The sequence below is a fragment of the Aquarana catesbeiana genome, linkage group LG07 (genome assembly GCF_042186555.1).
Source record: "Aquarana catesbeiana isolate 2022-GZ linkage group LG07, ASM4218655v1, whole genome shotgun sequence".
Taxonomy (NCBI): Eukaryota; Metazoa; Chordata; class Amphibia; order Anura; family Ranidae; genus Aquarana; species Aquarana catesbeiana.
Genome location: NC_133330.1, coordinates 300,568,064 through 300,580,820, shown reverse-complemented (window position 1 = coordinate 300,580,820; position 12,757 = coordinate 300,568,064).

Sequence of the window (12,757 nt, the reverse complement as noted above, 5' to 3'; positions counted from 1 at the left end):
GTACAACAGACACATATCAGGAAAACGAAATGTTGGGGTAACATACATTTTAATGCATAGGATGCATTAAAGGAGAAGTACAGCCAAAGCTCATTTGGCTTTACTTCTCCTGTGGATTACAGGAGTGCAGTTAGTTTAGAACTCCTGTGGCCTGTTTTCAGTAGACAGCGGGCTGAAGTCCGCTGTCTGCTGACATCACAGAGGCTTTGGGCAAGGTCGCGACACTGGGGTCAGGATCCACCCACATGCACCCGCTGAGCCGCTGAGAGCCTGAGCCGGCTGCTCCCATCATCACCACAGCCCAACGCTCCAATGAGCGAGGAGTTGCCTGAGCAGAGAGCTGTGACTGACAGTCACCAGCTCTCTGCTCGGAGAGCTGTGAGAACCGAGTGATCTGCGGTGTTAGATCGCTCAGTTCTCAGTGTTAGAGGTTCTGGGGGACAGATACAGCATCAGACTGATGCTGCATTCATCTGTGTAAGTATAAATCTGCAAAAACCCCAAACCCCATACTTCTCTTTTAAGGTAAAAAAAACCTTATGACTTTAGAACCACTTTAAGTTAGTTGCACATCTTACAATCTACTGTATTTTTTTAATTATAATTGTACAAAAATGTAGATATAGTCACACATAAAAATGTTTGCAATAGGTTTAACTAAAACAAAATGCGTTTTTAAATGTCATTAACAAGCTCTCTCTGAGATTTGAACTCCAATTGTTCTGAAAAATGTACAGTATATAGAAGCGTACCATTGTGCGTTTGAATCTAACTTTTGTTTCGCACTGGAAATATTAGAGCATTTTCTATCTAACTATTGAGCCAATTGTGTCCAGGATTTTTACAGTTACTAAGGAAGAATTTTTCTGGCTCTGTGATCACTGAGAGTAAAGCCTCGTACACACGATCGGATTGTTGGCCAACAGAGCGTCAGACTTTTGCCAAGAGGGCGTGTGCCAAGAACTTGTCATGCATACTAACGGCACACAATCGTCGGCCAAAAAACATGAACCACCCTTTGGGCACCTTCTGCTAATGTCGTGTTTGGTAAGCATTGATTCCGAGCATGCGTGTTTGTACTTTTTGACTTTTGTGTAATGGACTTGTGTAGACAAAACGAAAATCTGACAACAGACCGTTGTCCACCAAAAATTTACTAGCCTGCCATCCAACATTTGCTGGCCGAAAGTTGGACAACAATTGTCTGAAGGAGCGTACTAACGGTGGGATTTTAGGCCAACAGTCTGTCATCACACAATCCCCTGCCGACAATCGGATCGTGTGTACGAGGCTTTCAGTGATACGTGAAATAAATTGGGAGTGAGTGACTCGGGGTGGTGAATTCTCCGTGAAGCCGATGAAACGGAACACTCTTCAGCTGAGCACCAACGTCAAGTTTCACACAACGATGTTTCCTCCACTTAGTTTTTCATCATGTTCAGCGGGAAATACTCAAATTCTTCAAACACATTCTCCACTAACCCATATACTTCCAGAGAAAAGTGTGAGCCTTAACCTGTCACCCACATAGTGACTGTAGAAACAGTAATAAATCATACAACCAGCTTAACAATTACCCACTTTGTTTAAGCCTTACAATCCAGCCGGTCTCATTTATCAAAGTACATAAAAAATTATTGTCTGTGTTGTCATTAGTAACCTATTTCATTTTTAAATATTAGCTGTACTCAAGTTTTATATACAGTAAGGAGAATGGAGACGGTTGAGCCTGTAACCGGTTCTTCCAAAAATTAATTTTGAACTCCAGGAATTTTTTTTAATATGCTGCATTGAACTTTAAAAAAGAGTAGTTTTTGTGCATTACTCACCTTTACTCTAGAGCAGTGTTCTCCAAACTGTGACAAGGGGGCCAGATGCTTTTATCCAGCCCTTGGGGCACTATTTTATTCACTGACACCGAAGAGGGCACAATTCCTCCCAATGACACCAATAATGGGGCACAGTTCCTCCCAATGATACCAATAATGGGGCACAGTTCCTCCCAATGATACAAATAATGGGGCACAATTCCTCCCAATGACACCAAAGATGGGGCACAATTACTTCCAATCACACCAATGATGGGGCCCAATGGCACCAATGCTGGTGCACAATTCCTCCCAATGACACTAATAACGGGGCACAATTCCTCCCAATGACACCAAAGATGGGACACAATTCCTCCCAATGACACCAATGAAGGGCACAATTCCCCCCAATGATACCAAATATGGGGCACAATTCCTCACAATGACACCAACAATGGGGCCCAATGGCACCAATGCTAGGGCCCAATTCCTCCCAATGACACCAATAATGGGGCACAATTCCTCCCACTAGCACCAATGATGGGGGATTGTCTGCTCCCACTGATGCTGGGACATTTTGTACTCCTAATGGCCACAGTCCGGCCCCCCAAATATCTTAAGGAAAGTAGACTGGCCCTGTGTTAAGAAAGTTTGGCGACCCCTGCTCTAGAGCTTCCTTATAATATTTTTTCTGCCTCTTAAGGTCTACTAAAATTTAATTTGTGGTGATCCTAATATATTATATTTATTTTGCAGTGTTGACTACCCCAAAATATTCAATCCAAAAGGCCTCCAAAATCCAAAAGTAAAGAGAGGGGTCATGTAGATCAAGATCTGCAATAATTTATATTCCCTACTTAAATACAAAACATAGCAATTTATTGGACTATACAAAGATTATTTTTTTTATCAAAATGTATAGTAACCCACCAAAAAGTAAAAACATAGCATCTGAACATACTATATCAAATGACTGTTCTTGTAGGGACAATATACAATAATTGTTTGGGTATCCCATTTATCACTGTGTTTCTTAGGTCTTGCACTCTTTTTCAGGTTGTGAGTATCCCAAATTGTACAACATAGTATTCATCGGTTTCATCTCAAGGATGCCTATTTATGGACAGTTGTGTAGTCATAATCTAAAAAGGTGAAACAAAAATACACATGTATATAATGTTGTATAATAATTTGACTTATTAGCTGATTACAAAATCGCTCAATCACAAAATCACAAAATGTATCTGACTACCTAACTGTTCATAAATATGGATCTTGGAGATGAAACTGATGAAGAGCTGCACTCCAGGCTGGTTGGACAACAGCTGGAGGGTCTCCTCATGACTGCAGATTTTGTCTTCAGGTCGCTAACACCAAGACAAATGCTTGTCATCCTCAGGGTCTCTTGCAACTGGACTTTGCTGCAACATTCATCAGGAGGCATCTCTATTAATTACTACTGTATATAAACCCAGCTATACGTGCACAGTTCCACCTGGACTTTCGTTGGGCCCTTTGCTGATAATGCCTGTTTGTGCATTGGATATATGTAATATTATTAATATTTTCTTATATAAAGTTTGTATTTCCATACTGGTGTTCATCTATATGATTATGGTTAAGGGAAAAGTTCATCTTTAGGAGCATGTTACATGTTCCACCAGTTTTTAGGGTGGAACATGTAACATGTTCCCACTGTTGCAGCCTCCACCCAACCCACCTCCTCTAGTGACAGTGAGCTGGGGATCTTCTCCCCGAACTTGCTGTCACAATTTAAAAAGAAAACAGCAGTGCTGTGCTCCGCCCACTTGGCCACATCATACATTCACAGTTCTGTGTTCTGTGAATGAATGAACTAGAAGTACCGACAGCCTTTGCAACTGTCGGCTTGTAGTTTTCAATGAACTACAAGGGCACTTTTGAGCTCTATAGGTAGTTCATTGTTTCTTCCTTGTCAGTGTCTAACTGCCCACTTGTACAAGGTGCGAGCAAACAGCTTGCACTGACAGTCTGCGGGAGTCCTGCATTGTACTGACAATTTGCTGATCACAGGTTCAATGCTTTGCAGGCTCCTAGTAAAAAAAAATAATAAAATAAATAAATAAATAAATAAATAAATATATATAAGCACATTTTTTTTACCCACAAAAAAAAGATGTACATTTATTTAGTTATTTTTTATTTTTACAAAAGTGAACGTATCCTTTAATGTTATATGTTGGTTACTATAACATCGCTTATTTTTTTTTTACATGATTCAGGAGGTATGTAAATGATTTACACCTACAGTATGTCAAGGGCATTATGCAACTTTAGTCAAAGTTGCACAGTTTGTCTTTATCTAGAGATACCCTTTTATCTGCACAGGCAGTTTTTAATAAAGATGAACTAACCCTTTAAATGTATTGTTTAACCACTTCTCCCCTGGAAGGATTTATTCCCTTAATGACCAGGCCATTTTTTGCGATACGGCACTGCGTCATTTTAACTGACAATTGCGCGGTCGTGCAATGTTGTACCCAAACAAAATTGATGTCCCTTTTTTTCATACAAATAGAGCTTTCTTTTGGTGGTATTTGATCATTTTTACTTTTTGCTATAATAAATATAAAAAAAAAATAATAATAAAAAAACATGTTCCTTCATCAGTTTAGGCCAATATGTATTCTACATATTTTTGGTAAAAAAAACAAAAAACGCAATAAACGTATGTTGATTGGTTTGTGCAAAAGTTATAGCATCTACAAAATAGGGGATATATTTATGGCATTTTTGTTATTCATTTTTTTTTCACAAGTAATGGCGGTGATCAGCGATTTTTTTGCGGGACTGCGACATTGCGGTGGACAAGTCGGACACTTTTGCCACTTTTTTGGGACCAGTGACATTATTGCAGTGATCAGAGCTAAAAAAAAGCCACTGATTACTGTATAAATGACACTGGCAGGGAAGGGGTTAACACTAGGGGACGATCAAGGGGTTAAATGTGTTACCTAAGGAGGTGTTTCCAACTGTGGGGGGGGGTTGTGTTGACTGGAGGAGGAGAGAGATCCCTGTTCATGATCAACAGACGATCTCTCTCTACTACCCTGTCAGAATGGGGATTTGTTTGTTTACACTGACAGATCCCCGTTCTGGTTCTCTGTGGAGTGATTGCGGGGGCCGGTGGACATCACGGCCACCAGCCATGCGCATTGGCTCTGCGTGCCTGCAATAGCTATTAAACGGACCAATGACTACGGTGGCTGGTCAGCAAGCGGTTAAATGCAAGTGCATGTTAAAATGCAAGCAGTGTATGTATATTCCTAAATTTGACCTAGTATTAGCCTTTTGCAGGCCCTGTACAGCAGAGCTAGAGTGTGAGAGGAAGAAGCAGCCAATCAGTTCATGTGCTGACAAGAAGCATGCTGACTGGAAGAAAGAGCAGAATGACAGAGAGATGAGCTCACCACTGTGCTGCTTCTTTTTCACTGTCCAGTCACAGACTGGGGAGGGTCCAGAGAAGACATGTGCGGTTCGTTTCATTCCGAATTGAAATTCAGACAAATTTTTCATTATTCGGAAATTCAGATGTATCCCAATTTCCAAATTACAATAGTACAAATTTAAACAAATCTGAAATAACTAAACACAATTTCAGATGAAATTCAAATCGTTTTTAAATCGAATTCAAATAGTTTTTGAATTCTAATAGTTTTCTAATTCAAATCATTTTCTAATCGAATTCGAATTTTCGAAGAGAATAAAATAGAGTAGCAAATAAAGGAATAGAATAGAAAAGAATAGAGTAAAACAGAACAAAATAGAATAGAAAATAAAAGAACAGAATAAAATAGAACAGAAAATAAAGAAAGAGAATAGAACAGAATAGAATTGAATAGAATAAAAAATAGAATAATATAGAAAGAAAATAACCATTTTATGAAATTAGAATTTCAAATAGAATAAATTTGAATTCAAATACGATAGAAAAGAATAGAATAGAAAAAACGTTATAGAATAGAAAATAATAGAAAAGAAAAAAGAATAGAATAAAATGGAAAGAATTTAACCTTCTTCCGAAATTGAAATTTTGAATAGAATAAATTCGAAAAGAATAGAATAGAAAATAAAATAATAGAATAGAAAAGAATAGAATATAATAAAGAATAGAAAGAATATAACAATATAACTGTTTTACAAAATTAGAATTCCAAATATAATAAATTTGAATAGAATAGAAAAGAATAGAATATAATTAAAAAGAATAGAACAAAAAATAAAAGAATAAAATAGAATTGAAAAAAACAATAGAATAGAATGGAATAGAAAGAATATAACCATCTTCCAAAATTCGAATTTCGAACAGAATAAATTTGATTTAGAATGAAATTTGATTTGAATGCAATTCGAATGGCATTTGATTCGAATTCGAATGCAATTCAAATGGAATTTTAATTTGGGAAATTTTAATCAATTCAAATTTGAATAAATGAAACGGATTCCAAAAACAAATTAAATGAATTTAACTAACCTAATTTATGCAAATATCGAAACGAAACAATTTTTTTTCATTCTGCACATGTCTAGTCCAGAGGCTATTCAACCTGATGCTGAGGACAGACAAAAGTACTGTGGGGGAAATCTCTGGAGTGAAGGTGAATTTCACAGTAAAAAGGGTTGTGTTATTTTATCTTTAATGGGCTATTCATTTTATCTTGTTGTTATGGTCTGAAGTTCTACTTTAATGAAAAGTCTGCTTATAGATCAGGGAAAATACACTTTGGTTTACTTACTATGAGTAACTGTGCTCTGTATATTTCACCTTTCCCGGCACGTATTGTTAACTGGTACAGACATTATAAAAGGGGCCAATCACATGAAATACTGTAAAAGCCATTACATAACAGAAGCGTTCAGTCCATTAATGTACCGGTGGTGGTGTTAAGCCCCAGAAGTAAGGTAATCACTTCTTAATGTGTAATATATACATCACAGACACTTGTAGAGTTATGTCAGTCCCTTGTGAAGTGAAGGATGTAGAAAATAATCTTGTATGCCCTTTCAGAGCCACCAGCTTAAGGAATTCATTATGAAAATACACTCAGGCTTCACTGGGCCTTGGAGTCGGAGAAGAAGGCAACCCGTCGTAGATATCTTATACAAAGATTTCAGTGGAGGTTTTGTCAGATTTTCTTCCAGCCAAACATTATATAGTCTGCATTCTGCCAGGCCTGTCACTCAATGGGCATGTTTTGCTATTTCAAGACATTCCTCCATTTCCCTCCTCTGGTGACTTCAGGACAACCTGATCTTTGCTGAGCCTGGAATGGCTTCCACCGGGAATACAGCATTACAGTGGAAGTCGGGTCTGCTGGGACTCCACATGATTTAATCATTTATGCTGAGCTGAAAGTAAACAACTGGAAGATTAATTGGTGTAATGTATGGAATAAAAGCACAGATACAATCTGTATAAACATATATGATAGATTTGCTCATCTGTTATTTTTATTCCGATATTTCAAATAGTGTACATAACTGGCATAATAATGATACATTTTGGCAAACGTTAAGTATAGAAATTTAACACGTGGAAAAAATGAATTAAGGACTAAAAAAAGTCAAAACAAAAATGGCGTACACAAGTTGCACACTGACCAGTGAAATGATATACTTAAAGCTGAACTCCAGGCGATTTTTTTAATTTATTTTTTCCTCATGCAGTTGGGCTGTGAATCAAAAAAAAAAATTATTTTTATATATATATATATATATATATATATATATATATATATATATATATATATATATATATATATATATATATATATATATACTCGAGTATAAGCCGACCCAAATATAAGCCGAGGCACCTAATTTTACCATAAAAAACTGGGAAAATGTATTGACTTGAGTATAAGCTTAGGGTGGGAAATGCAGCAGCTACTGGTAAACAATGCCCATCTGCAGCCTCACTGTGCCCATCTGCAGCCTCACTGTGCCCATTTGCAGCCTCACTGTGCCCATCTGCAGCCTCACTGTACCCATTTGCAGCCTCACTGTGCCCATTTGCAGCCTCACTGTGCCCACCTATATCATAAGTGCCCATCTGCAGCCTCACTGTGCCCACCTGTATCATCAGTGCCTATCTGCAGCCTCACTGTGCCCATCTGCAGCCTCATTGTGCCCATCTGCAGCCTCACTGTGCCCATTTGCAGCCTCATTGAGCCCCTCTGCAGCCTAACTGTGCCCATTTGCAGCCTCACTGTGCCCATTTGCAGCCTCACTGTGCCCATCTGCAGCCTCACTGTGCCCATTTGCAGCCTCACTGTGCCCATCTGCAGCATCACTGTGCCCACTTGTACCTTTGATTACAAACAACGGGTGTCTCCCGCTGTGTCATGCAACTGCAGTCTTAGTTTGGCGGCCATCCACTGTAACAAAGCCCCGCCTCCTCCTCATCCATGATAGATGGAACACTGATTCAGTTTCCCAGCATTGTATCAGTGTTCAGAGTTCCGTCTATCATGGGCGAGGAGGAGGTGGGGCTTTGTTACAGTGGATGGCCGCCAAACAGTTAAGACTGCATGACACAGCGGGAGACCCTAACTCAAGTATAGGCCGAGGGGGCTTTTTCAGCATAAAAAATGTGCTGAAAAAGTCGGCTTATACTCGAGTATATACGGTGTATAGTATATATGCTGCACCTGCTGATACTCAGTAATCAGTGCTTAAAAATATCCTAAGTACATACAGTGGCGAAAATAATTATTTGATGCCCTGCAGATTGTGTAAGTTTGCCCACTTACAAAAAAATGAAGGTCTGTAATTGTTATCATAGGTGTATTTTAACCACTTCCATCCTGGGCCTATTCTGCCACTCCTCTCCTACATGTAAAAAAAAATTTTTGCTAGAAAATTACTCAGAACCCCCAAACGTTATGTATGTTTTTTTTTAGCAGAGACCCTAGGGAATAAAATGGCAGTCGTTGCAATGTTTTATGTCATGTATTTGCGCAACTTTTTATGTCATGTATTTGCGCAACAATTTTTCAAACGCGTTTCATGAATTAAAAAATAACAAAACAGTAAAGTTAGCCCAATTTTTTTGGGGCTAACTTTACTGTGAAAGATGGTGTTATGCCGAGTAAATAGATACCTAACATGCCACACTATAAAATTGCGCACACTTGTGGAATGGCGCCAAACGTTGGTACTTAAAAATCTCCATAGGCGACGCTTTAACATTTTTTACAGGTTACCAGTTTAGAGTTACAGAGGTGGTCTTGGGCTAGAATTATTGCTCTCGCTGTGACGCTCGCGATGATACCTCACATGTGTGATTTGAACACCGTGTACATAATTGGGCGCAACTTAAGTATGCGTTCACTTCTGTGCGTGAGCACGCAGGGGTGGGGGCTTTTTTTTTTTTTTTAAATGTTATTGTTTATTTTACTTTCATTTTATTATTTATTTTTTGATCACTTTTATTCCTATTACAAGGAATGTAAACATCCCTTGTAATAGGAATACTGCGTGACAGGTCCTCTTTATGGGGAGATCTGGGGTCTATAAGACCTCAGATCTCTCCTCCAGGTTGGAAAGACCGAGATCAAAAATAAATAAATGAACAATCTCTTTCTTTCCAGCCGAGTCCTCGGCATTGTTTACTTCCGCCAGCCGGACTTGACGTCATAACGACGCACCTGGGCCTCCGAAGGTCATAGAAATAACTGGGGACCATCAACGTCTGGCGGTCAACGTCTGGCGGTGGCGGATTCCTTCTCCGGCTCGCTGATCGCACTCCCGCTGCTTGTAAGAATGATCAAGCGGCTGAACTACCGCTATGATTGTTCTCACGGTGCACAGAATCGCCAGCTGTAAAAGATGATATCTGAATGATGCCTGCAGCTACACCCATCATTCAGATATCCCCACTCAAAGTCCAGGACGTCATATGATGTCCTTGGGCAGGAAGTGGTTAAATACTTATTTTACTCACTGAACTGCAACCCAATTTATAACATTTGTATCATGTGTTTTTTTCTGGATTTTTTAGTTGATATTCTGTCTCTATCATTTAAAATACACCTATGATAAAAAAAATGATAGACCCTTCATTTCTTTGTAAGTGGGCAAACTTACATAATCTGCAGGGGATCAAATAATTATTTTCCCCACTGTATGTGAACCATAAATAAACTCCATTTAAAACTAAGAACAGTCTCGGAAAAAAAATGTTGCTTGTATTGTGAATCTCTTGAGATATAGACTTGCACCACATGTATTCCTTGGGTTATCCTGCTGTGCAATTCAAGTTCAGCGACTCCCACCACCAATGTGCCTGTATGCTCACTTTAAACTTTGGACTTCACGTTAAACACACATTCCCCACTGGGGATCAGTTCAGCCTCCATTTAGGTGACGTCACTGATAATCTTCCTTCTTAATCTCCTAAAGGTGGTGATATGTGCAAAGTTAGGAAAAATAGGCATGTGACCCTTTAAGAACTTGGAATGGTTCTCTCCTTCACACTGCAAGCAAGCCTACTTACATAAAAAATACCAGTCGGGCTGTACCCACACTGCACGGGTTAAAGTGGTAGTAAACTCTGTACTACCACTTGTACCTACAGGTAAGCCTTACCTGTAGGTACTGTGACTATCTCCTAAACTTGCACCGTTTAGGAGATATTCAGAGTGCATGCAGTGGTGCATGTGCTCTGAATGTCTGGCTTACAGTGCCGAACCTTCAGAGCCCATGCCATAAACAGCGGCTCCTGTGCGCATGTACGGGAGTGACATCATTGCGGCTTCGGCCAATCATGTAGCTGGAGCTCACAAAACCGGAAGACAGACAGGGGGAATGTGCCAGCCCTCTCAGTGGTGACTCTGCAGCACTGGAGGGCTTCATTCCAAGATGAGTATTTCATAATGTGCTAGTATGCGATGCATACTAGCACATTATGCCATTGCCTTGCAGGGTTTTTTTCTTTTTGAACATCGGCGGTTTACAACCACTTTAACTGCTCGTATTTTCCAGAGGAGATCCTAATCCTACTTTCCTCCTAGCACGAGACCCGTTCCCGCGACTGCTGCCCCCCATGGTTTAGTGTCTTCTACAGTGGACTGTTCCTGACGTCATCACTCCATAAACCTGCTCTGGACGTGAGAATGTCCAGAACAGTCCACCGCTGGAACAGAGGATCAGGTGAGTATAAGCTTTCTGGCCTCCCTTGGACAAAATACTGCATGGGAAAACTTTTTTTGTGCACAGAGTGTGTCTTTAACCTCCCTGGCGGTTTTCCCGAGTGTGGTTCGGGGTTAAAATTCAGGACCATTAGCGGTAACCCCGAGCCACACTCGGGATTACATCGCAGGATCCTGGTGTGGCTTTACTTACCTTGTCCCCAGGATCCTGCGATGTCCCCCCCCAGTGTCCATGGGCTCTGTCTCCTCCGAAGCCTCTCCTTGCCAGGCTCCGTTCCCTGCGACAGTCGCAACGCACGGGGGCGGAGCCTGGCGGCAAATTCAAAAAATTGTAAGAATCATAACACATACAGTATTGTAATCTTACAGATTACAGTACTGTATGAAATGATTTCACATGCCTTTTGTCCCCAGTGCCTTGTCCTATGCCCTGCATGCAGTTTTATGTTATATATACTGTTCTTTCTGCCTGGAAACTGGAGATTGTCCATAGCAACCAAAAAGTGTCCCCTTTACATCAAAAGTGTCTTTAGACCAGCTAGAAAACAGCGATAGTAAATTAGAACACTTGCAGAATTGAGCAATAGTGAATCGTGGGGAAATTTATTTTATTATTATTATTTTTTTTTAATTATTTATTTTTATTTATTATATTATAATTTATGTTTTTGTGTTTCAAACTTTATCATACCCGGGATATCTACTAGACTCTTGTTTGGACAGATTTAAGTGTGTTATTGTTAATTACAGACCTACAATATAAAATGCCAAATTTCCATGCAAAATAATTGTACCGCTTTCAGCACCTAAAATCCGAAATAATCATACCGCCAGGGAGGTTAAAGGCCCTTATACAGTACCTCAGTGCTATGTGATTCCTTTAACACTGTATTAACAAGTGTGATGTAGCTGCTATTTCATGTTATCGGCCATTTCTGGTTAAAGCGGGGGTCCACCTATCTATCGTTTTTTTTTTTTTTTTTGAGTTCATTCACAAACTTTTCTTCTCAGCATTACATACTCACATATTGTGTGTAATATGTCCGCCTGTGTCAGATTTCGTCGGAAAGAATAACTTATATTATTCACGCAGGGCTCTGCGCCCAAGCCCACCCTTATTTTAAGCCAATTAGGGCCGAGGCTCTAATCGTGTGCTTCCAAAAAAAAAAAAAAACATTGAAATCCATGCGCCCGGCGCCCTGCATGTAGATTAGGAAACCGGGCTCAGAGATAAAGGGGGGGAGGGGTGCCCATGAGCCCCTTATGGAAGGGCCGCCACTGGGTAGGTCCTCCTTTTGCTGCCAAAATAGCCCTGAACCATCAAGGCATGGATGCCATTAGACCCCTGAAGGAATGTTGTGGTTCCTGGCACCAAGCTGTCAGTAGCAGATGCTTATAATCCTGTAAGTTGTGAGGTGGGGCCTCCATGGAAAAGACTTCTTTTTTACAGGACATCCCACAGATACTAGATGGACTGAAATCTAGAGAATTTGAAGGCCAATCAACACCTCAGACTAGTTGTTGTGTTCCTCAAACCAATCTTGCACCATTTTTGCATTGTAGCAACTCATATTATCCTACTGAATCAGGGAATATCATTTTCATGAAGGTGTACTTGGTCAGCAACAATGTTTAGGTAGGTGGTATGTGTCAAAGTAAGACTCAGCTCTGCTCCCTCCCTCCTGTCAATCATCTGGGACCCATTACAGGTCCCAGGTGACTGAGCGGCCAATCACGGATGCGCAGTGGGTGCCAGGC